This window comes from Bubalus kerabau, chromosome 19, assembly GCF_029407905.1.
Source record: "Bubalus kerabau isolate K-KA32 ecotype Philippines breed swamp buffalo chromosome 19, PCC_UOA_SB_1v2, whole genome shotgun sequence".
NCBI lineage: Eukaryota > Metazoa > Chordata > Mammalia > Artiodactyla > Bovidae > Bubalus > Bubalus kerabau.
The window spans coordinates 36,573,697-36,600,292 of NC_073642.1; the positions used below are offsets into that span (position 1 = coordinate 36,573,697).

The window sequence follows — 26,596 nt, forward strand, 5'->3', positions numbered from 1 at the left end:
TCTTTCAGTATCCTATCATTTTGTCTTTTTGTACTGTTCATGGGGTTCTCAAGGCAAGAATACTGAAGTGGTTTGCCATTCCCTTCTCCAGTGGACCACATTCTGTCAGATCTCTCCACCATGACCCAACCATCTTGGGTTGCCCCACGGGCATGGCTTAGTTTCATTGAGTTAGACAAGGCTGTGGTCCTAGTGTGATTAGATTGACTAGTTTTCTGTGAGTATGGTTTCAGTGTGTTTGCCCTCTGATGCCCTCTTGCAACACCTACCATCTTACTCGGGTTTCTCTTACCTTGGGCGTGGGGTATCTCTTCACGGCTACTCCAGAAAAGCGCAGCCACCGCTCCTTAGCTTGGACAAGGCTTATCCCCTCACCGCCACCCTTCCTGACCTTCAACGTGGGACAGCTCCTCTAGGCCCTCCTGCGCCTGCCCGCGCAGCCACGATCCTTGGTTGGTCCTCCAGGCTGCCGCCCCTGGCCTCGGGCGTGGGGTTGCTCCTCCCTGCTGCCGCCCCTGACCTCAGATGCTGGGTAACTCCTCTCGTCACTGCCCCTGACCTCGGACACGGGGTAGCTCCTCTTGGCCACCGCCCTTCAGGCATGGGGTCCTCCCGACTTCTGCCCCTGACCTCAGACGTGGGGTAGCTCCTCTCGGCCACGCTTAGTCGCAGCCGCCTGCGCTTAGTGCGCCGCCTGAGTCTCTTCCCCAGGAGATTCTGTATCTGTAGGTGATTCTCAAGATCAGTGGGGTGAGCCTATTAGAGAATGTTTGACCAGCTAGATTACAGAGAAACTAACACTTTCTTTATTCAGAATATCATAATTATGCCCAAGCCATTTTCCTCTTTTTAGAAGGCAGGAGGAGAAGGGGACGACAGAGGATGAGATGGCTGTGTGGTATCACCGACTCGATGGACATGAGTTTGAGTGAACTCCAGGAGTTGGTGATGGACAGGGAGGCCTGGCGTGCTGCGATTTATGGGGTCACAAAGAGTCAGACATGACTGAGTGACTGAACTGAACACAAGACAAATTCATACTTTTATTGTTATTAAAATCTATAAAAATAATATTTACATCTTTCCCTAGATGTTCTTTCACAGACGTTTCTATTTTTAAAAAAAATCAAAGATTAGGCACGTGCATTATTACTAAACTTAACTTTGTTGGCTCTAGCCACTGTCCCAAGATAGTATCTTTTTGAAATCAGATGCTACAGTATATTTTCAATTTCTTATAGCATAAAATATACCATTTGAAAATTTGATAATCATGCATTTAATACTCTGATCTAAGTAGCTGGCAAAATCTGTGAGCAGGACAAAGCCACAGAGACAGAATCTCTTGACACTTTGTAAAAACCTTTCTCCAAATTAATGGAGATACTATAATTTACATACTTAAGATTTAATCAGTCAGATTTTGTTTTTCTATTTTACCTGTAAATAATTACAGACAATTTGACAAATGTCTTGCTGGGGCTATTTTATATCTCTGGGTTTTATTTACCCCCAGCAATTTAATGGAAATTTAAAGTGTATCACGTCTCAGAAACAGGGTATTTGTGAGATAAGGTCAATTGGATACTTCAAGTTTCTTAGAGGAGAAAGGACTATATGTCTATGGTTATTAAGAATAACAAAATAATTTACTTTGGAGAGTCCTACTGATCTTTCTGTAACCATTATCATTTACTGGGGAAGTAACTACACTGGACAAGGAGACTAAGTTACTACAACTCTGAAACACTGTGATGAAAAGATTTTGAACTTAGGAGGTGTGTGTGTGTGTATGTGTCTGTATGTGTGTGTGTGTGTGTGCATGTGTGTGTTAAGATCAAAGACATTCCATTTTCTTGTTAAAAAAAAAAAAAAAGACAGCAGGGAGCATCGCTAACTTCATTTTCCCATTCATCTTTCACTTATCCTTTATACACACTTAGATCAATTATTGCTAGTATGTCTTCATGAAGGGGAAAAAACAGACACTTTTAGACAAGGACCTGATTTTCAGACTCAAGTGAATCATCTAGTTCTAAAGACTGGGAAAGCGGGCCTTAGAGCAGAGAGCCCAACAGACCCTTTAGCTACTGGAGTGTACTCTAGATTTGAAGGTTGAAGTTCTTAAGTATTTTTCCTGGTCCACTTAACTGCATCATCTAAACTTGATAAAAATGACCTTACAATGGCAGTCATTTTCTTGAAAATATTAGGAAGTGCTGGAAAGCAACTGAGAATAGTAGGAAGGCCAGCACTTAATGGGCTGGACCATCATAAAGACTATTCATTGGTTAGGGGTGGTGGGGAGTGCTCTGCTGAACAGAATCTGAATCAATTACAAACAAACTCTCGCCTTCCAGGTCCAGGAGCCCAGAAACCCCTTCACACTGGAGTAAGGATGCCAGGGAAAATCAATAAGCTATTGAACTGGGTTCTCTTGGGGAGAACACAGTGTATTTTGTAATTTCAAAATAGCTCTTTTATTAGAGAGCTGAAGAGGGTATAGCAGACATTACATTTATATGAAATATAAGCCAAGCAAGGTTCAGATCTGTTTTAAAATTAATAGAGCTTCAATCTTTTTTATTTTGCCAATAGATTGAGTTGTGATGCCTGCTAACTCTGTCTTCATTCTGATTTAGTAAGCATTTATTAAGAACAGTTTTATATTTCTCTAACTGCATCACCAAAGCCTCTCTCTGTCCCCTGGACATTAAATTAAATATAAAATGGATTGCACCACAGATAAATAAATAGATCTTTAATTTTCTCAAGCAACATATACACACATGTATAAAATAAAATAAACGTTATAGTGTTGGGCGTTGGGAGTAGAGAAAAGATGGTTCACATGTAGGTTTAGTTATCAAAATCCACAGCATATAGGCTGACAGCTTTTGAAATACATAAACTGTTTCTCTCTCTCCTGTTTCCATAGCAACAGAGTGCACAAAGCCTTCGTTTTTGCACATAGAAAAAAAATTGGGAATGGAGTCTGGAATTGTCTGAAACAAAAGAAAAATGTAGAAAATGGAAAATTAAGCATCTATCGTCCTCAAGACCCTCACACTTGCTCATGCCCCCTTCACGTTTGTTATTTAAAATATGTATTTGAACACATGTTAGCATAGCTTTGAGGAGCTGGGTCAGGACCTAAAAGATTAGAGCATTACACCTCCCCTCTGCAAATCGGAAGTCATTGCTGTCTTTGTTTTGGTCAATGCCATTATGACTCCCTCCTACAAGGCATTCTCACCAGAGTTTTGTTGACCAGCTTTTGTCTGTTCACCAGACTTCAGATTAAGATCTATTTTCCCTTCTCCAGGGGATCTTCCCAAGCCAGGAATCAAACCCAGGTCTCCCACATTGCAGGCAGATTCTTTACCAGCTGAGCCACAAGGGAAGCCCAAGAATACTGGAGTGGGTAGCCTATCCCTTCTCCAGGGGATCTTCCCTACCCAGGAATTGAACCAGGGTCTCCTGCATTGCAGGTGGATTCTTTACCAACTGAGCTATGAGTGAAGCCCAAACAGAAGGAATAATAGAAAATAGATCTTAGTCTGAAGTGTGGTGAACAGACAAAGATCTATTTTCTATTTACTCCTTCAGTTCATTCACTTTAAAGGGTCAATGACAATGCCCCCAAATTCAACAAATAATAGGAGATGTGACACAGCATTTAAAGAAGAGTGTCACAAAGCAAGGCATGGAGCCCAGCAAGCAGCCAAAACCTAAGGAGCCCCTCACTGGGGACATCCCTGATAGGCAAGGGTTTAAAGGGCTGCATCGTGTATCTTACTTACTGCCCCATCATCTACATATATCTGTTTTAAGGCTCCTTCATATCCATTCATAACCACTTTTTCTGAGTTTGCCTTAGATTTCACTTCCCACAGGGTGGTATCTTGGGGATGTATATACACAAAAGATTAACATACAGCCAATAAAATAAATATTTTACCAAAGTCTCGTTCCTTCAGCTACAAGGAAAAAAGTTCAATAAGGAATATCAGTGTTTTAAAAAATAAGCCAGAACTTTTTTTAAAAAACCTTTTTCTCTTTTTTTCTTTTTTTTAATTGAAGGATAATTGCTTTACAGAATTTTGCTGTTTTCTGTCAAACCTCAACATGAATCAGCCACAGGTATACATATATCCCCTCTCTTGTGAAACTCCCTCCCATCTGCCTCCCCATCCCACACCTCTAGGTTGATACAGATCACCTGTTTGAGTTTCCTGAGCCATACAGCAAATTCCCTATATTCGGCTATCTATATTACATATGGTAATGTAAGTTCCCATGTTACTCTTTCCATACATCTCACCCTCTCCTCCCTTCTCCCCATGTCCATAAGTCTATTCTCTATGTCTATTTCTCCACTGTTGCCCTGTAAATAAATTCTTCAGTACCATTTTTTTAGATTCCATATATATGCGTTAGAATACGGTATGTATCTTTCTCTTTCTGACTCACTTTACTCAGTATAATAGGTTCTAGGTTCATCCACCTCATTAGAACTGACTCAAATATGTTCCTTTTTATGGCTGAGTATATTCCATTTAGTATATGTACCACAACTTCTTTATCCATTCACCTGTCGATGGACATCTAGGTTGCTTCCATGTTCTATCTATTGTAAACAGTGCTGCAATGAACAATGGGATACATGTGTCTCTTTCAATTTTGGTTTCCTCAGGGTATACGCCTAAGAGTGGAATTGCTGGGTCATATGGTGGTTATGAAGGAAATAAAACTTAAAGAATCTCTTATAAGAAGCCCAGCTGAGATTAAGTGGAAATGAGCACTGCCCAGTTCCTAAAATCTCTTCTCTGTCTGGGGACACCAAAAGCAATGCACTTCACAGATACCAAATAGCTGATAGTTACTTTGTAGTGACAAATTTGTGTCTGTGTTCTCCCTCGACACTGCTCAATGTCCAAAAGTCTCTACTGTTACCTGTTCAGCTGAGGACAAGTTCTGGACGGTTTCCTGAAAAGTAATTGAAACCAAGTATCTGAACTGTTTTTGCTTGAGTACTCCTGGAGCAAGAAATGAATTGCTAATCTTTGCTTAGAAGAAGGAAAGAAAAAAAAAAAAAAAACAATGCATGTAACACCGCAATCAGGAAATTTGATGAATACTATTGTGGTTCTTGGCACTCTTTACAGGGTTCTCACAGGGATTTTTTTCTGAATGCAGGACATGCCCTAAATATATAATGACATAATGAACTAGATGAGCTCAGATAAAGTCATTACTGTCTGTCTGTAAATAACAGACCTTTAAGAAGCATATGAATGAAACCATACTTAACCAACAGACTACAATGGTTCCTAAGGGGCTTTTTGGTTGGTTGAGAAAATAAATAAAGCATGCTTGCTAAAATTTCCAAAGCATGTATTGACCTGCTAGACCACAAGGAAAATTACTGGGTTCAGAAAACTTGCTTTTAAACATAAACAAACAAAGAAAGTAAACCCTAATACAAATTCTCCGTAACCAGCAGCTCTTGGAAAAGCAGCTTTAGAAGTTTTCAACTTTCACAACACTGAAGACATGTTACCTTTTGACTTGCTGAATGAATTTTTTTTTGCTGGAGATGGGAGAAATCTATAGTGGTCTGTCTTCAAATAGTCTATGCCTTCTCTGGCACTTCCTGCTATTCCTCTTGCCATGAGTTAACATGACCTGAGAAACAACTTCTTTTCCTTGCTAACCTCTTATTTTTAGATTCTTAAAATAATGTTTTATCTCTGCTACTAAAAGCAAGACCAAAGGACTTTTTTATTGTGAGTCGACGCTGCCCCTAAACCCCAGCTACACACCTGGCCCTCGTGTTTTAAAGCACTAAGAAGAAGTGAGACTGAGGTCATAGCCCCGATTTTGTGGGAGTCTCTTAGACCAACTGTGGTCCTGCGGCAGTATCTATTAACCCTGTGGCAGGTATATGGACCTGTTCCTGTGAGGATGGGATAAGTCTAAAACTTTGGCCCAGACCCCACTTGTCATGGCTGACTCTCACTTTTGGCTGCATGAGAACCATTGCTCTTTAGTCATCCTCCCCCTTTTTAAGCTCTCAAATCATACCTTTTAAAATCTTCTCTGGTTTTTCTTTGTATTCTTTAGTGATTTTAAAACTGTTCACCTCCACAGGCCCGCATTATTCTCTCCTTGTCATTACATGCCCCTTCTGTTCTCTTTTCCCACATTTTTGGTAACCTCTTTCACATTCTCAGTGAAGTGGCTCCAAAGCACTTGTGCTGAGAATCCAGAAGGTAACACTGCACTCTGGGTTCATCTGCATGCGGGTCAAGCAGGAAATCTAAAATTTTGTTGTATGTTTCTCTCTGATTTTCAACACTGGATATACTATTCTCCAATAGGCTTCCTCAGCATTTTCTTTTCTTTCTTTATTCCTGTTTTAGTGGCTTCTCTTAAAGCAGTCCATGAACTTCCTGAAGAAGCCGGCTGCTCCTAAAGTCTCTCACATGTTCTTCTAAGAAGCAATTCACGAATGTGGTTCTTTTACTTGTACACCTGTTTTTGGCTGAATGCCTCTATGTGGGCCAGTGTTTAATATGACCCATACAATGCTTGTTCCCCCTCTAGAAATACAACCCTATTTTCAAGAAAATATTTTACAGAAACCAAATACTGGAGCCTGCGTTGCTGAGGCTGGGGTGGTGGCTGGAAACAACTACCTGGCCTTGTCACAGCCTCACCAGCAAGGCTACTCGGCACCCATACTAAACCCTAGGTCTTCCAGAACAATGTTTTAAAAATGTTGCCGTGACCCATAAAATGACCATGGATGAGTCAAGTATGTTATTAGTCAAAGTGTAGGGTTACATAAACAATTCTACCAGTTGCTCCTAACTCACTCTTGCTGACACTGTTTTTAGCAGCTCTGATCGTGACACTCTCACCACTCATTCCATGGTGAGTAGCACAAGATGGCTTCCAAGTTACTGATCAATGAGATCCCTCTTACAAGCCTTGTATGGTTCATCAGCCACTGGTTGTCAGCTTTTAAGTTACTGCATTTGTATTCAACAAATGATATCTTAATGACCTGAAATACTGAATATCATTTCCAAATTGCCGCTAGGAATTTATTGTTTTTGGAAAAGCTATCCTACTTAATTACAAAAATAATCATAATATCACCTCTTCACTAAATATTCTCTATGATGTCACTCTTTCTAAACTTGGTGAAAGGTCAAGAATATAGTGGTGAGAGGGAAACAGTATGTTAAAATCAAATCATCTATAGATACATTTATTTTCTGGATTTAGATTCTTACTCATTATTTTTCTTTATTAATTTTATCTTTAATTATCATACAGCAAAATTACTCCCGATGTAAAAGAAGTGTTACAAATTTTTAACATATGTATACATTTGCTCTGAGATGGCACTAGTGGTAAAGAACCTGCCTGCCAATGCAGGAGAGGCAAGTTTGACCCCTGAGTCAGGAAGATTCCCTGGAAGAAGAAAAGGCAACCCATTCCAGTAATCCTGCCTAGTGAATCCCATGGACAGAGGAGCCTGGCAGGCTACATTCCATAGGGTCACAGAGAGTCAGACACCATTTAAGTGACACACCACACATATATTTGTGCAATCACCATCAGAATCAGGATACAGAACAGCTCCATCATCCAAAAAAAAATTTCTCCATGTTGTATCTTTATTCACCTTCATTCCTGATGTAGAATTCTGAGTTGACAGTTGCTTTCTGCTAGCACTTTAAAGCTATTTTGGCAGTTCCTTCTCATTTCCATCGTTTCTGATGAGAAATTCATCTTCATGTGAATACTGTTCCCCTCCAGGAAATCCACCATTTTACTTCAGTTGCATTCAAGACTGTATTCATCTTCTTTAGTTTGCAACTGTTTGATTATGCCATGTATAAGCACAGATTTTTGGAGGTTTACACTGGGGTTTATGATTGATGTTTGTCATGTTCCCCCAAACTGGAGATATTTATCTTTAACCAAAAATGTGAAGCTTCCACTCATTATTTATTCAACTATTGCTTAAAACATCACACTCTTTCCCCTCTTCTTCTAGGACTCTTCATGACACAAATATCAGGTCTTTTATATTGTCCCATAGGTGTAAGGCTTGGCTTATATTTAAATCTCTTTTTATTTCTACATCTCAGACTGGATAATTTTTATTAATCATTTAAGCTCACTCTTCAGATTTAAGTTAGTCTCCAATCTGCTATTGAGTCCATCCAGTGAGATTTTTATTTCATTTATTGTATTTCAGTTCTATACATAACATTTGAGTCTAGTACATATCTTACACTTTGCTGTGCTTAGTCACTCAGTTGTGTCCAACTTGTTGCAACCCCATGGACTGTAGACCACCAGGCTCTTCTGTCCATGGAGATTCTCCAGGCAAGAATACTGGAGTGGGTTGCCTATCCCTTCTCCAGGGGAACTTCCTGACCCAGGAATCCAACTGGGTCTCTTGCATTGCAAGCAGATTCTTTACAAGCTGAGCTACTGAGGAAGCCCACTTCTTTGCTAAAACTTTCTATTTCTCCATTCAAGATTGTCTGTCATTATTTATTGAAGCACTTATATATATGGGAATACCAGACCACCTGACCTGCTTCTTGAGAAATCTGTATGCAGGTCAGGAAGCAGAAGTTAGAACTGGACATGGAACAACAAACTGGTTCCAAATCATGAAAGGAGTACATCAAGGCTGTATATTGTCACCCTGCTTATTTAACTTCTATGCAGAGTACATCATGAGAAAAACGCTGGGCTGGAGGAAGCACAAGCTGGAATCAAGATTGCTGGGAGAAATATCAGTAACCTCAGATATGCAGATGACACCATTCTTATGGCAGAAAGTGAAGAAGAACTAAAGAGCCTCTTGATGAAAGTGAAAGAGGAGAGTGAAAAAGTTGGCTTAAAGCTCAACATTCAGAAAACTAAGATCATGGCATGCAGTCCCATCACTTCATGGGAAATAGATGGGGAAACAGTGGAAACAGTGACTGACTTCATTTTTCTGGGCTCCAAAATCATTGCAGATGTTGACTGCAGCCATGAAATTAAAAGAAAATTACTCCTTGGCAGGAAATTTATGACCAACCTAGACAGCATATTAAAAAGCAGAGACATTACTTTGCCAACAAAAGTCTGTCTAGTCAAGACTATGGTTTTTCCAGTAGTCATGTATGGATGTGAGAGTTGGACTATAAAGAAAGCTGAGTGCCAAAGAATTGATGCTTTTGAGCTGTGGTGTTGGAGAAGACTCTTGAGAGTCCCTTGGACTGCAAGGAGATCCAACCAATTCATCCTAAAGATCAGTCCTGGGTGTTCATTGGAAGGACTGATGTTGAAGTTGAAACTCCAGTACTTTGGCCACCTGATGCAAAGAGTTGACCTATTGGAAAAGACTGATGCTGGGAGGGATTGGGGGCAGAAGGAGAAGGGGACGACAGAGGATGAGACGGTTGGATGGCATCCTTGACTCAATGGACATGAGTTTGGGTAAACTCCGGGAGTTGGGGATGGACAGGGAGGCCTGGTGTGCTGCAGTTCATGGGGTCACAAAGAGTCGGACATGACTGAGCAACTGAACTATACATATATATTTTAAGCTTGGTTTTACTTTTAATGGTTTGGATTTTTCACTGAAGTATAATTTACAATGTATTAATTTCTGCTGTACAGCAAAGTGATTCAGTTATACATACACATATTTTCTTGTTTATACTCTTTCCCCTTACAGTTTATTACAGGATAGGGCATTTAGTCAGAGAAGGCGATGGCACCCCACTCCAGTACTCTTGCCTGGAAAATCCCATGGATGGAGGAGCCTGGTGGGCTGCAGTCCATGGGGTTGCTAAGAGTCGGACATGACTGAGCGACTTCACTTTCACTTTTCACTTTCATGCGTTGGAGAAGGAAATGGCAACCCACTCCAGTGTTCTTGCCTGGAAAATCCCAGGGACAGGGGAGCCTGGTGGGCTGCCATCTATGGGGTCGCCCAGAGTCGGACACGACTGAAGCGACTTAGCAGCAGGGCATTTACCTCCTTATAGTATACAGTGGGGTCTTGTTGTTTGCCTATTCTATATATACTAGTTTGCATCCATCCTTCATTCTATCCCTACCCCACCATCCTTTCCATTTGTCAACAACAGTCTGTCCTCTGTGAGTCTGTTTTGTAGGTAAGCCTGTACATGTCATATTTTAGATTCCACATATAAATGATATCATATGATATTTGTGTTTCTCTGACTTACTCCACTGAATATGATAATCTCTAGGTCCATCCATGTTGCTGCAGGTGGCATTATTTCGTTGTTTTTATGGTTTAGTAGGATTCCATTGTATATACGCACCACGTCTTCTTCATGCATTCATCTGCTGATGGACATTTAAGCAGCTGTCATGGCTATTGTAAACAGTGCTGTTGTAAACACAGGGGTGCATGTATCTTTCTGAACTATAGTTTTGTCTGGATACATGCCCAGGAGAGGCATTTCTGGTTCATATGGCAACTCTATTTTTAGTGTTTTGGGAAATCTCTGTATTATTCTCCAAAGTGCCTGCACCAGCTTACACTCCCACCAACAGTGTAGGAAGATTCCCTTTCTCCATACCCTTTCCAGTATTTGTAGACTTTTTATTGATGGCCATTCTGACCACTGTGAGGTGGTATCTCATAGTTTTGATTTGCATTTCTCTAGTAATTAGCAATGTTGAAGATCAATATATTAACTGCTTCAAAGTATCTGTCAGAAAATCCAGCACCTGTGTCTTCTTATCACTGGTAACTATTGTCTTTTCCCATGAGAGTTGAGGTTTTGCCTGTTTTTAATATATCTTGAGTAATACTGGATAGTGTCCTGGACATTCTGAATATTATGGGACTCTAGACCTATTTAAATTTTATGGAAAATATTAGGATTTTTGTTTTAGTAGGCAATTGGCATGGTTAAGTTCAATCTGCAGGTTCCAACCAGTTTTGCTTCTGTGGACTGTGGTTCCCATGGCAGCTCAGTTTTCAAAAGCTTTGTAGTGTTATTCAGATCTGCCCTACATATTAACCACTGTTAGCAGTGATCTGTTAGTTTGATTCTCAAAGTCTCTGGTATGCTGATTAGATCCATATATGCACAGCTTGAGTGAATGAAGATGTTCATAAACAACATTTTGGGGTAGCTATCTTGAGGCTCTCCCTCTCTGCCATCTCTCTGTGAGTTTCCTCTTCTCTAGGGCTCCCCTGTGTGGTTATCCAGCTAAAAATCTGAGCCTCTAGTTGCCTCATTTTGCCATGTATTTCCATGACCACATTGGGAGCCAAAAGGCAGACAGACAGAGAGAGGACACAAAAGCAACAAAGGTTCATGCACTTTTTTGGGGACCACAGCTCCACCAATTGAAGAGGGAGGTCCCTCCTCTTCTTTTCGTTTCTGTGGCCACTCCCTACATTTCAGACAAGATCTTGTTTAGTTGCTAAGTTGTGTCCAACTCTGTGACTCCATGAACTGCAGCATGCTAGGCTACCCTGTTCTTCCACTGTCTTTCAGAGTGTGCTCAAATTAAGGTCCACTGAGTCAATGATATTGTCCAACCATTTCATCTTCTGTTGCCCTCTTCTCCTCTTGACCTCAATCTTTCCCAGCATCAGGCTCTTTTTCAATGAGTCAGCTCTTTGAATCAGGTGGCCAAAGACCAAAGTATTGGAACTTCAGATTCAGCATCAGTCCTTCCAATGAATATTCAGGGTTGATTTCCTTTAGGAATGACTGATTTGATCTCCTTGCTGTCCAAGGGACTTTTAAGAGTCTTCTCCAGCACCACAATTTGAAAGCATTGGTGCTCATCCTTCTTTATGGTCCAACTCTCACATCTATACATAACTGGAAAAATCATAGCTTTGACTAGACAGACCATTGTCAGTAAAGTTATGTCTCTGCTTTTTAATATGCTAAGTTTGTCATAGCTTTTCTTTCAAGGAGCAAGTGTCTTTTAATTTCATGGCTGCAGTCACTGTCTGCAGAGATTTTAGAGCCCAAGAAAATAAAATCTCTCACTGCTTCCACTTTTTCCCCATCTATTTGCCATGAAGTGATGGGACTAGATGCCATGATCTTAGTTTTCTGAATGTTGACAAAGTGGATCGTGCTTATTCCTCTATCATCTCCTAAACATGGGAAATCCTCAAACAGGACTGTCTTGTATGATTCTACAGAGGTGCACTGTCCCTCTACGTGAGAGTTTTATCATATCAAATATGCTCTGAATGGCAACACCTAAAACTTGCAGTAGATAATGTGTAATAAATGCACAGAGGAATCTTCTGTCCATGTTCTCCTGTCTTTATGTACCATCCCTTCAGTGATCACATCAATTTTTAAGCTTTATTATGCACCTGGATCTCAGTGTGTCTACATCTTCACATTGACTTCTAATCCCATTGTTTCAATCACCTGATGACTATTTCTATTGGGATACCTCACTGTTTCCCTTACACACAACACAAAGCAAAACAGATCTTGTCATCTTGCCCATAATGGCTCTTTCTAACTTCACTATTTCCGTCTGGAGCATCATCACTCTTTTTTCGTTCACCAAACTGAAAATCAGCATTGACGTATTTTCTCTCACTCTGCAGATATAACTAGTCATAAAGTACCATCCACTCTTACTTTTGCATTTTCTATTCACCTGTTCACGTCCATTCTCTGACTATTAGTCTAAGCCCTTAATAGCCCAAGTCAAGATATCAGCAGTAAACATTACGACTAAAATTACTACTACTATTGCTGCTCACTATCACCATCACCATTGTAATCACCATCACTGTTATTCATTGGACAGCTAATACAATTCTCCTCCACAACCCCTGGGTATATGGCTTAACCACAATCCTAAAGGTAGGATCTATAGTCTCACTTCAAAGCTAGGTGAACATGATTCCATGCCTGGCTATGTGGAGATGAGATCAGATCAGATCAGTCGCTCAGTCGTGTCCGACTCTTTGCGACCCCATGAATCACAGCACGCCAGGCCTCCCTGTCCGTCACCAACTCCCAGAGTTCACTCAGACTCATGTCCATCGAGTCGGTGATGCCATCCAGCCATCTCATCCTATGTCGTCCCCTTCTCCTCCTGCCCCCAATCCCTCCCAGCATCAGAGTCTTTTCCAATGAGTCAACTCTTCACATGAGGTGGCCAAAGTACTGAAGTTTCAGCTTTAGCATCATTCCTTCCAAAGAAATCCCAGGACTGATCTCCTTTAGAATGAACTGGTTGGATCTCCTTGTAGTCCAAGGGACTCTCAAGACTCTTCTCCAACACCACAGTTCAAAAGCATCAATTCTTCAGTGCTCAGCTTTCTTCACAGTCCAACTCTCACATCCATACATGACCACAGGAAAAACCATAGCCTTGACTAGACGAAACTTTGTTGGCAAAGTAATGTCTCTGCTTTTCAATATGCTATCTAGGTTGGTCATAACTTTCCTTCCAAGGAGTAAGCGTCTTTTAATTTCATGGCTGCAGTCACCATCTGTAGTGATTTTGGAGCCCAGAAAAATAAAGTCTGACACTGTTTTCACTGTTTCCCCATGTATTTGCCACGAAGTGATGGGACCGGATGCTATCATCTTCGTTTTCTGAATGTTGAGCTTTAAGTCAACTTTTTCGGTCTCCACTTTCACTTTCATCAAGAGGCATTTGAGTTCCTCTTCACTTTCTGCCATAAGGGTGGTGTCATCTGCATTTCTGAGGTTATTGATATTTCTCCTGGCAATCTTGATTCCAGCTTGTGTTTCTTCCAGTCCAGCGTTTCTCATGATGTACTCTGCATATAAGTTAAATAAACAGGGTGACAATATACAGCCTTGACAGACTCCTTTTCCTATTTGGAACCAGTCTGTTGTTCCATGTCCAGTTCTAACTGTTTCTTCCTGACCTGCATACAAATTTCTCAAGAGGCAGATCAGGTGGTCTGGTATTCCCATCTCTTTCAGAATTCTCCACACTTTATTGTGATCCACACAGTCAAAGGCTTTGGCATAGTCAATAAAGCAGAAATAGATGTTTTTATGGAACTCTCTTGCTTTTTCTATGATCCAGTGGATGTTGGCAATTTGATCTCTGGTTCCTCTGCCTTTTCTAAAACCAGCTTGAACATCAGGAAGTTCACGGTTCACATATTGCTGAAGCCTGGCTTGGAGAATTTTGAGCATTACTTTACTAGCGTGTGGAGAGTGAGGGATAAAACTCAACCTGGGTTACACTCAACATATTCCCCACACACATCACACTGCCAAAATCTACTTAGTGATCTGGAGGAAGTGTTTTCTTTGTACAAATGTGCTGTCTGGTTCTGCAGTGTGCTTCTGGGTGCTGCCTGACCCACACGGCTCCTTTTCTAATTCACACAAAGGTCTATTTATGTTGGTGGTAGGCTAAATCCCACAAAGGAGAGGAAGAAACTTTTTCAGAGCAACATAAATAGTTTATTGAGATGGGTTTGGAATTTTGTCTGTCTCTTGTATAAACTTCCTAGATACAGTTTCCCACAAAACTCTTTGGCACAGTATTATCAGAATCATCTTCCTGAAGTCTGACTTTGCACTATTTTGCTCTTAAAGACCTTTAATGACTTCACATTCCCTCTAAGATTAGTTAAATACTTGGCCTTAAACTCAGGGTACTTGATGATTTGATCTGATCTCATTCAACTTCCTTGAGTTTTTTCCTCAAACTGTCCACTGTTGTAATCTAATCTAGGAGATTAGATTGTAATCTAGGAGATTCCAATATTCCTGGATATAACATAATTTTGTTTGTTACATTTGTTTTTTATAAATTTCTATATCAGAAAATCTCCTTGCATTCTTGCCCATTTTACCTGTCCTACTCATTCTTCAGGCTACTTTCCACCAGAACCATTTTATTCTTGCTTCACCACAAGTCACCCACTCTGGTCTTTCATCAGGTTTTCTGTGTTTCCCTTACGGCTACATTATTGCAGTCATGCTGTATTACATATGACTAAATTGTATTATCTCCTTTTACGAGAACCAAGTTAAAGTTGTATCTGTATTTATCATTAAATTCCTATCCATCATATCCAGAGTGATATTGGATTTGTAGTAAGTATCAATAAATATCTCTTGAATAAAGCACTCTTTTAAAACCAGCAAAAAATATCAAGCAGGGGCAGTGCAAAGGCCCTAAAACATGCCACCTTGTGAATTTTAAAGAATGGTAGTTGAACTACATTTTCTCACAAGTTGGTGCAGACTTAACAGAATCCTAGAACTAGGCATGTTTTTATGAAACAGATTACTTCAGTTGTGAGAAGGGGAACAAGTAGATTCCTAGAAGTGATATTACCAAGGTCAAAAATATTAATAAATATTTAAAATATTTGAGATTTTACTGCATACTAAGGCTCTCCTATTTCACAAATTTTGCTCTGGTGGATAGCCACTTTGTTTTTATCCAGCGAATTGAAAATCTGAAAGTCCAAGTGTTTCTGAATGAAGTTTTGCCTTTATATTTCATTATATTTGATACACCAGATTTATTTAGCAGTATTCCTATTCTTGGTCATTCAAGATCATGCAAAAGTTGATTATGATAATAATTCTGTACTTTGATATATAAATTATTTTTACCATATCTCTTTTTATTTCCCTAAAATAGATTCCTAGAAGTGAAGTTACTGAGTTTAACAACACTTTTTAAGGCTCTTAACACATATTTTTCAAATGCTTTATAGAAACTGAGTACCAATTTACACTCTCCTCAGCAGTATATCATAGTGGCCGTCTCACTGCACCTTACCCATCACTAAGGATCATAGTGAGAAAATAACTGCCAATATGACAGGTTTTATTATTCTTATTTAACTTTGCATTTTTAGTAATCAGGGATGGAGTCCTTTCCAAATGCCATATATTTCCTAAAAAATTATTGTATGATTTTAATAAAGGGTAGACAAAGCCCAATTTTTTTTTTTTTTTTCCTGCCAGGGAATTTTGGTTCTCACAGACTAGTGCTATGTTGAATTAGGTGAGGACCTTGATATAACATGTTAATAACTAACATTGATAACACAGAACTTTGTAATTTATGAAGCATTTCAATACATTACATCATTTGATCTTTCAACAATTCCAGGAGCTGAAAAGGCAAGATAATTCTCATTTATAGCTAAAGACACAAATGTTAGGTTGCCCAGGTAGTTAGAAGAGCCACATAAGGACATTTGTATATTCCTAAAAGCACAGAACTAGGACACAGACTCAAATTCAAACATCATGATCCTTAGGCTGGCATTCTTTCTTCAGTCTATAGCAACACCTGGTCCCTAGAGGCACAGCATGGGCATCGCTTGGGAGCTTTTTAGAGTTACAGCATCTCTGGCCCAGGAGCTATCTACACAAACTGATGTCTGTGAAGTGCTGCTCTGGATCATGCTAAAAGCACATATGCACTCAAATGTGGACAGACTTCACAGATAAATTACACAAGGAGGAAGGGAATTACTAATTTGTGTATTTGTCAAGTAATTTGTAAACTACTGAAGGAACTTTAAAGGAACCAAATTTTTAATTTTTCTTTAAAGAAGGAAATCGAGGTTACAAAGAATTCCATGACATCCATCAACTGGTCTATTTTCTTCAAGAAAACATAGGCATTAACCAAGAGCTCTGTCTACTCTTCAAAATGTTGATGGGTCCATGAGAAACATGTTCCTTTCTATATACAGGAATTATTGGTAGAGGTTTTCCAAAATACAAAGTTATCTTTGCTAGGCTTCCACTTTAAGCCCCGTCGGACACTGAACACATACACAGAATCACTGCACTGATGTGACCCACATTTTCACAATCAGTAATATACACTTTTAGCTTAACGATTTACCTATTAATGAAAACAATGCCAGGGGAACATACTGAATCTTATCAATCAAAAAAGGAGGTGTTCTGTTTGAGAATCAGCTATGAAGCATCTGAGTGATGTTGAGTGATTCAGATAACATGTCAGAATGTCTTTCCTTACTTTTAAAAGTAGTGTGTTGAGTAAATTAAATAAGAACATTTCCAAGTCCAACAGTCTGTTACTTTTTTTCTTATAAAGAAAGTGAGTACCCTAGATGACTGGGCCTAGGATAAAAGAGATCAAGTAGCTAGTGGGGAAAGTAGCCAGTTGAAAAGTACAGTACAAATGCAAGTCATGGAGAAAACAGAGATAAATTTTATTTGAGTTATAATTTTGAATTTGGAGAAGGAAATTGCAACCCACTCCAGTACTCTTGCCTGGAAAATCCCATGGACAGAGGAGCCTGGTAGGCTACAGTCATGGGGTCGCAAACAGTCGGACACGACTGAGCGACTTTACTTTTACTTTTTGAATTTGAGTTATAATTTTGCATAGAACCAGACCTCAGTTACAGGCAATAAATTATAATAATTTGTAATCACAATGGGCACTAAATTTAATTGCAAAGCTTGTCACTATTTACATGTAGTCATTTTAGAAGTCTTACTTTAATGTCTATTTGATATTCCTCCAAATATAAAAATCAGTGGATATTGATCTCAACAGAACTTTTTTCTTTTTTTGCTCTTGAAGGACATTCTCTACTTAAATGGTTTCTCTATAGCACTCAGACAGAATTGCTTAACAAGTTTGTGTCCTATGCCCACGAATCTAACTAACATGTCTCAAGAGGCCTGGGCACAGAAAATTTCTGGTCAGCAACACCATGCCTCATGTGATTCCTGTAGATTTATAGCAGCACAGTCCCCTGGTCAAATTTGGCTTATTGCTCTGAATCCATTTTTGTAATAATGATGCTGGTAATGCTGTAATATATTATTTTAATAGGATAATATATTGAACTCTAATTTCTAGGGAATAAGTATATTATTCAGCCTTGGCAGCAATTACTATACTGTGCCCAAACAAAGGGAGAGGAAACCAGAAAGAGGGCTCACTAAATATATGTGTAAATGTCAATTATGAAAAAGTGGTTAAGAAATAGTTGGATTATCACGTTTATATTGAATAGCTACCTACTTTTCATTCCTGATTCTCTTAATATTGCATTTACTGGCATTTAAATTGACATTTTTGGCCAACTGTAAGGGCCCAGAACAGTAGTGATTCTAACTACAGGATCTGACATGCAGAATATACCTTCTCTGTAGTTAGAAAATCTCCTTTTTAAAGTAAACAAAGGTGTCATATGTGCCAAGAACTATAATCATGAGATGTATAAATGTTCTAGCATCTCCCCTTCTAAACATTTTCTAGTAAAGTCTCACCAGGTAAAGGTCATCCAAACAAGAAATATTTGTCATTACTCTAATCTTAGACTTCATCCTTTGTATGTTAAGAGTTTGCAAAACTAGAATGGGGCTTGTGTATGTCTGTGTGAGTCATGTATGTTTTACGTTTTAATTATAATTTGAATAGAATTACCAACAAGCAAATGGTTCTACCTGGATAATTATCCCATTTTGGAAAGGTATTGGCTTTAAAAAGGTATTGGAACTTAGTTTGTCTTTAATATGATTAAATACATAAAATATGGCATGCTCTTTCATGTGATTTTACTCTATCAGAAACTATATTCTACCTATAAAATCCATGAGTACAAAACTCTGCGTTCACGGTGCTTTTAAAATTTTAGAACTTAAAGAACAATCACCTTACTTAATATTGCTTTCATTCTTTGCATAACTCACACCTGATTTCATCTCTATTTGGGATGCATTGAAGAACAACAAAAACAAGTTAACACAAAATGAAATATAACAGAGAAATCAGAGAACCTCTATTTTCATGTTTCTCAAAACAAAAAAGTTGTAAATGTAGTGATTTCTCTGTGTAGGCATTCGGCAAGAACTAGGAATTATATTATAGGAGCTTATAATATATCCTCACCTTCTTTACACTTATAATTTTTTAGAAAAATATTGTATTTATAAAAAAAATTTGGGGTCAACTAATGGCAGTTTTGGAGAAGGCAATGGCACCCCACTCCAGTACTCTTGCCTGGAAAATCCCATGGATGGAGGAGCCTGGTGGGCTGCAGTCCATGGGGTCGCTAAGACTCGGACACGACTGAGCGACTTCACTTTCACTTTTCACTTTCATGCATTGTAGAAGGAAACGGCAACCCACTCCAGTGTTCTTGCCTGGAGAATCCCAGGGATGGTGGAGCCTGGTGGGCTGCCGTCTATGGGGGTCACACAGAGTCAGACACGACTGAAGTGACTTAGCAGTAGCAATAGCAATGGCAGTTTATTTAGTAAATATGAAAGGCTTGAGTTTCTCTCCCCTTTACCTTGAACAGTTTTCTGGCCCCTGCTTCAGAGCAGTTTTCTTCCACCCCTGATCTGATCTGTGCCCTTTCTTCCTTGCCAGTCATTATTCTCCATTAGCAATTGCTATGGGCGGTCATTATCTATCTAACCCATTTAGAAACTTGGCCACAGACTTCATCAACTCTAACCTTTCAAGGATACTGAGTTTGCTGGCAAGAAGCACGGCCTTTGAATAAACAAGCCAGGTTTGCTCCCAAGTATTATATTTTCAAGTTTCAACCAAAGTTCTTTTCTCTGGGAGTTAGCATCTGATTAGAGCTGTTCTTTTTGCTAATTCAGCTCTCTGGGTAATAAATATTTTATCTTATCAATAAACATGAATTTCTGTGATCCAAAGATATTTAGATCCTTAATTAGATAGTACATCTAAATTGGTTAATCAGAGTGTTTTCTGGCAGTTTCTGAGTCAAAGTTACACTTCATCTCTGGTTAGCCTTTGTAATATTCAAGCTTAACAACTTAAAATTCTTAGTTCAAACTACTTACAATCTGTGTTAATCAAAATGCTGTAATTAAATTGGGCATGGACTTATTCTGTAACCTTATCCACTTTGCATTTAAGTTGTCTCTACATGAATGTTTGACACTAGTACAGTCTTTAAATATTAATGCACAGGGAAAAAAAGAAGATGAAAGAAACAGTTGGAGTCAAGAGAAAGAAAAACATAGCAAGGGGCAACTGTAATAAAAAAAAAAACCTTTAGAAAGTTAGGAGAGTACCTGAAAAAAAATACACTTGTCAAAGAGGATTGTAACCAGTATAAAATAGCCAATTTATACACAATCTAAAACTCTAAGGAATGAGTAGCCATAACAAGCTTTTGTGCAATACAGATTAGAATCTCTATGAAGCAGCTTCCTGTATTTGTTTCTCTGCTTTTGAATTTTACTTTCAAATGGTCACAAAACTACATGTTAAAAATGAAACAAAGCAAAACAAATAGAAAAACCTATTTTTTTTTCTTTTGCATATAAAGAAAGAGTGTGTACCTGAAAGTCTGATTTTGCACCTCTAACCTCAGGCTCCCTGTGACGTTGGTATAAAATGGTGTGGCTCCAAACAACATCACAAAATATTGTGTTTGTGTTCCACACACAGTGGATGGTTCTTTTGCATGATGTGTAAAAGTTTCAAGTGGTTATATTGCCAAATAGTTTGGCTTTTACTATGAAAAAAGGAAGGCGAATGTATGAAACTAAATGTATAGCTGGTGTCTCCTTACACCAGATAGAGAAATTATGTTTGTTGAGACGTTGTACTGCTGAGATTCGAGGAGAGAGTATGCCCTCAATTTCACTGCACTATACTGGTGTTCATTCAACTGATGAAGTTCTCAACTCAAAGGGCAACATCCACTTTGTTCTAAGTTCCTGCTGGAATGGAAAAGCTGACAAGGGAAAACTTACACAAAGGATATTGTGCTGTTAAAGTTTGTTCAAAGCCACACTTGTCAGATCTCTTTGAAATGAAATTGAAAAGGAAAAACCAATTTTCTTTGAGGACAAAGTTCATCTCATTTGGTGTGCTGCACCTGTCTAATTTTCTTCTTGGAGAAAGAAATCTTGACTAGAAAATTTTAAAAAAATAGTTTATACTAGTGTAGGTATGTATCATAATGTTTAATTCAAACTAGTGTTACATTCTGAGAAAATAAATATAAGTGAATTACTGTCTGTTTGAAGCTGTGATAAATACCTAGCTTGGCTGAAATTATTAGATACCATTATTCTGTTTCCAAAACGTTGGTGAAGGGCAACAGTCTGAACGACGCTGAAGTGAGCACTCTCCAATGTTTTCCTTTGTTAGGAACATGCAGGTGCGCTGTATGATGGTGGGTGTTATCACACTGAAAACCGACACATACCCCTCAAAGGTGTTCCAAGTAAATACCTTGCCTGCTTCCAAATTTGGAAAAAAAAATCAGCACCTATTTTTAAAGTAGCATGTTTATAAATATTAAAATTCACAATTGACTTTTTTAAATGCCACCAAATAAATGCTTTAGATAAGTCTGTATCTGTAGCAAACAAGAGGGCTTTGCTATCTGAAGTTACGACTTCCTGTAAATAAGAATGCTACAAGATTACAGATCAACACAAAATAAAATACAAAATACGAGTGAATATGTCATCTAAACTGGAAGGAAATATAGCTGTGACCCTAGACAAGGATTTATGTTCAAGATAGAAAAATGATATTTTAGTCAATGGAAAAAAGAAAGTAATGAAAAACAAACCCAAGGGTAATCCTCCCCTTTAATGCATCTTGTCTCCTATTTCCTTGCCTCTTTGGTCTTTTTCTATTTCCATGTCAGCTCTCCTTGTTCAATCTTACCTGTGCGATTCGCTACATGTTTATATATAAATCCCATATATTGGAAATAGATGCATGATTAAAAATGAGAAAGCATTTGAAAATGAAAAGGACAAGCAAAATTTTATCTTATCTGTTAGATCATGGGAAACAGATGATCTTGGCTTTTGCCAAATTTGCCTCAAAAATTTATATTCCCTAGCTTCCTTCTTTGTGAATGTTTTCCATTTGGAACTACACTGTCAGTGCCTTTTTATTTGTTCTGTGTCCAAATGTGGATTCAGCTGGATTCCTCTGATTTTGTTTTCATTCCATTTGTATCTCTGTGGAAGACTGTTCCACATATCCACACCCTTTATGCAAAATGTAATAGCTATTAAATACAGTGTTCACCATGACCTTCAAAAACGAAGACCTACTATTTGAAACTTTTGGACAGTAGCTACTTTCTTTTTAAAATCAAAACTCAACCAATGTCCTGATAATCAAAGGAGAATTGTCTTAGGGTAGAAATAACTAAATGAAAAGCACACTTACTCATTTTCATCCCTCTTTTAATTTTTATTTCCTTTGTGCTCCATCTGTTATAGAGTAAATGTGTTTCAATTTAGTGAAAACAAATTCAGAACTGAAACATTCCTCTTATAGCTTAAAAGCTGAATGTTATTTGTGTTCATTATTTGTCAGAAACACAATTTATTATGTGCTTATTTATAAATTAATTCCTCATCATTATACCTTCAAAGTTCATGAGTTGAAGGCAGTGAATTCTGGAGAACAGCATCTTTACCTCACACATGCTTTATTTCCTTCAATGCCTGTTTATATACTCAGTAAGTATTTGTTGAGTGAATGAAAGTATGTGGCTTTCCCTCATTCCCTTGAACATCACTTTTTGGTCTTTCCCTTTAACAACGTCCAGGGTACTAAAGTCATGTCACAGGAAGAAGTGGTATTTCCTCCTTCACAGTTCACACACCAATTAGACAGTCCTCTTTCTGCCCCATCTTCCCCCAGGTATAGTTCAATGAAGCACCTGCTGTAGGAGATCCAGTCTTTTGCTATCTCTGGGAGAATGTCTACAGCCTACATGCTTACTTTACTAGAGTTTTTTCCTTTGTAGTTCTACATCTTTAGAATAGGCATTAAAGGATCTCTAGCAGAAAATGACGGAGAAGGTGATGGCAACCCACTCCAGTACTCTTGCCTGGAAAATTCCATGGACGGAGGAGCCTGGTGGGCTGCAGTCCATGGGGTCGCACAGAGTCGGACACGACTGAAGCGACTTAGCAGTAGTAGCAGCAGCAGCAGCAGAAAGTGAACCAATAGTATTGCATTGTATTTCATGTCTCTACAATGAAGCTGGTCATCACTATGCCTTGCATCCTTCTTCTCTTTCTATAAAGGCTTATGACTTGGGATCAGAGCATGGGTACACTTTATAGTACACATTTACTACACAGCACACAGTATCAAAGCATGCATATACTTTGTAGTACACATTTACTGGTCATAGCAAACACCCACTGCCAACAACACAAGAGAAGACTCTACACATGGACATCACCAAATGATCAATACAGAAACCAGACTGGTTATATTCTTTGCAGCCAAAGATGGAGAAATTCTATACAGTCGGGAAAAACAAGACCAGGAGCTGACTGTGGCTCATGGACTCCTTACTGGCAAATTCAGACTTAAATTGAAGAAAGTAGGGAAAACCACTAGACCACGCTGGTATGACCTATGATTTGTTGGACTATAAAGAAAGCTGAGCACCGAAGAATTGAGCTTTTGAACTGTGGTGTTGGAGAAGACTCTTGAATCTATTTGTGGAAGTGACAAATAGATTCAAGGGATTAGATCTGATAGACAGAGTGCCTGCAGAACTACAGAGGTTCGTGACACTATACAGGAGGCAGTAATCAAGACCATCCCCAAGATAAAGAAATGCAAAAAGGCAAAATGGTTGTCTGACAAGGTCTTACAAATAGCTGAGAAAAGAAGAGAAGCTAAAGTCAAAGGAGTAAAGGAAAAATATACCTATTTGAATGCAAAGTTCAAGAAGAATAGTGAGGAGAGATAAAGCCTTCCTCAATGATCAGTGCAAAGAAATAGAGGAAAATAATAGAATGGGAAAGACTAGAGATCTTTTCAAGAAAATTAGAGATACCATGGAAACATTTCATGCAAAGACGGGCTCTATAAAGGACAGAATCAGTATGAACCTAACAGAAACAGAAGATATTAAGAAAAAGTGGCAAGAATACACAGAGGAACTACAAAAAAGATCTTCATGATGCAGATAATTACAATAGTATGATCATTCACCTAGAGCCAGACATCCTGGAATGTGAAGTCAAGTGGGTCTTAGGAGACATCACTATGAACAAAGCTAGTAGAGGTGATGGAATTCCAGTTGAACTAGTTCAAATCCTAAAAGATGATGCTGTGAAAGTTCTGCACTCAGCACATGTGGAAAACTCAGCAGTGGCCACAGGACTGGAAAAGGTCAGTTTTCATTCCAATCCCAAAGAAAGGCAATGCAAAAGAACGCTCAGACTATTGCACAATTGTACTCAGCTTACACGCTAGCAAAGTAATGCTCAAAATTCTCCAAGCCAGGCTTCAACATGAACCATGAACTTCCAGATGTTCAAGCTGGGTATAGAAAAGACAGAAGAACCAGAGACCAAATTGCCAACATCTGCTGGATCATCAAAAAAGCAAGAGAGTTCCAGAAAAACATCTACTTTTGCTTTATTGACTACACCAAAGCCTTTGACTGTGTGGATCACTACAAATTGTGGGAAATTCTTCAAGAGATGGGAATACCAGACCACCTTACCTGACTCCTGAGAAATTTATGCAGGTCAAGAAGCAACAATTAGAACTGAACATGGAACAACAGACTAGTTCCAAATCGGGAAAGGAGTCTATCAAGGCTGTATATTGTCACCCTGCTTATTTAACTAATATGCAGAGTACATCATGAGAAACGCTGGACTGGAAGAAACACAAGCTGGAATCAAGATTGCTGGGAGAAATATCAATAACCTTAGATGTGCAGATGACACCACCCTTATGGCAGAAAGTGAAGAGAAACTAAAAAGCCTCTTGATGAAAGTGAAAGAGGAGAGTACAAAAGTTGGCTTAAAGCTCAACATTCAGAAAACGAAGATTATGGCATCCAGTCCCATCACTTCATGGGAAATAGATGGGGAAACAATGGAAACAGTGAGAGACTTTATTTTTCTGGGCTCCAAAATTACTGCAGATGGTGACCGCAGCCATGAAATTAAGCAAGATGCTTGCTTCTTGGAAGAAAAGCTATGACCAACCTAGCCAGCATATTAAAAAGCAGAGACATTACTTTACCAACAAAGGTACATCTAGTCAAAGCTATGGTTTTTCCAGTAGTCAGGTATGGATGTGAGTGTTGGACTATAAAGAAAGCTGAGCGCTAAAGAATTGATGCTTTTGAACTGTGGTGTTGAAGAAGACTCTTGAGAATCCTTGGACTGCAAGGAGATCCAAACAGTCAATCCTAAAGGAAATCAGTCTTGAATATTCATTGGAAGGACTGATGCTGAAGCTGAAACTCCAATATTCTGGCCACCTGATGTGAAGAAGTGACTCACTGGAAAAGACCCTGATGCTGGGAAAGATTGAAGGCAGGAGCAGAAGGGGATGACAGTCGATGAGATGGTTGGATGGCATCATTGACTCAATGGACATGAGTTTGAGTAGGCTACAGGAGATGGTGATGGACTGGGAAGCCTGGCATACTACAGTCCATGGGGTTTCAAAGATTTGGACATGACTGAGTGATTGAACTGAACGGAACACATTTACTACCCAGCACATAGTATCAAAGCATGGGTATACTTTGGAGTACACATTTACTACACATTGGTACAAGAGTCATTCTCCTGACAAAACTTCTGTGTACACCCACTCTCTCAGCAAAAATTTCCAGCCCCTACTGTGGGCTTAATACAGTGCAATGTGAACTATGAGGAGGCATAAACCAAATAGTACCTACACTTAAAAACAGAATTTTGCATTTTCTAGAGTATTTCCATATTAATTATCTCATTTGATTTTCTACAAAAGCCAAGAGAGGCAAGGAGGATAATTATTACTATACACATTTTCCAAATGAGAAATCTGCAGTCTAGAAGTCTAAGTCATCTACCAGTTATGCTGGGACCTCAAGAAAATACCTAAGGGTTTGATTATACCATTTAATAACTCTTCCTTTCTACTCCAGAGAGAACCATCCATTTTCAGTGGTAAATTGCCTCTCAGGCTGCATAAGAGTATTTCTTCTGAATGTTTCTACCTTACAGAATTTAAGGCAGGTCAATAATTAAAAGTACTATGGATCTAAATGGAACCATTTAGTTCCTACGGCTTGCAGTTCCTAGACCTGTCATGTTTCAAACCACAGTCTATTATTTGAGGATGAGTGGTAAGAATCCTTTGAGTTTGTGGAGTTTGGAAGACAGCTATGGTACACAGTCCCTCCTTCCCCTTCCTACTTCCATTGTCCCAGTTCAGATCATTATCCTATTACATCAACAGCCTGTCACAATTATTATCTTTCAGTCTCCCCTCCCACACACCTGTCCATTTACATGCTGTTGCCAGGTAAATTTGGAATACAATTGTATTTCAGTCATAATGCTCCTCAGAAAACATACATGGCTTGCTGTAGCCTACTGGGTTAAGTCCTAACTGCTTAGCTCCTCCATTAACTAAGCACAACTCATCTTTCCATCCTTCACTCAATCTACATAAAATCTACATAAATCTATATAATTTGCTGCTTTCTGTACACACTCATCTCTTATTTTTGTGCCTTTCCTGTTATTCTTTCTAC

General features: G+C 38.9%; 1 long non-coding RNA gene across 1 annotated transcript in view; it reads right to left on the reverse strand.

The window, feature by feature from the left end:
- Positions 1-2,748: 2,748 nt before the first annotated feature.
- LOC129634344 (uncharacterized) overlaps positions 2,749-26,596 on the reverse strand; it is a 36,892-nt gene continuing 13,044 nt past the window's right edge. Inside the window, exon 2 of the long non-coding RNA XR_008705568.1 lies at positions 2,749-3,005. This is a non-coding gene — a long non-coding RNA (uncharacterized LOC129634344). The remainder of the gene's footprint in view (positions 3,006-26,596) is intronic.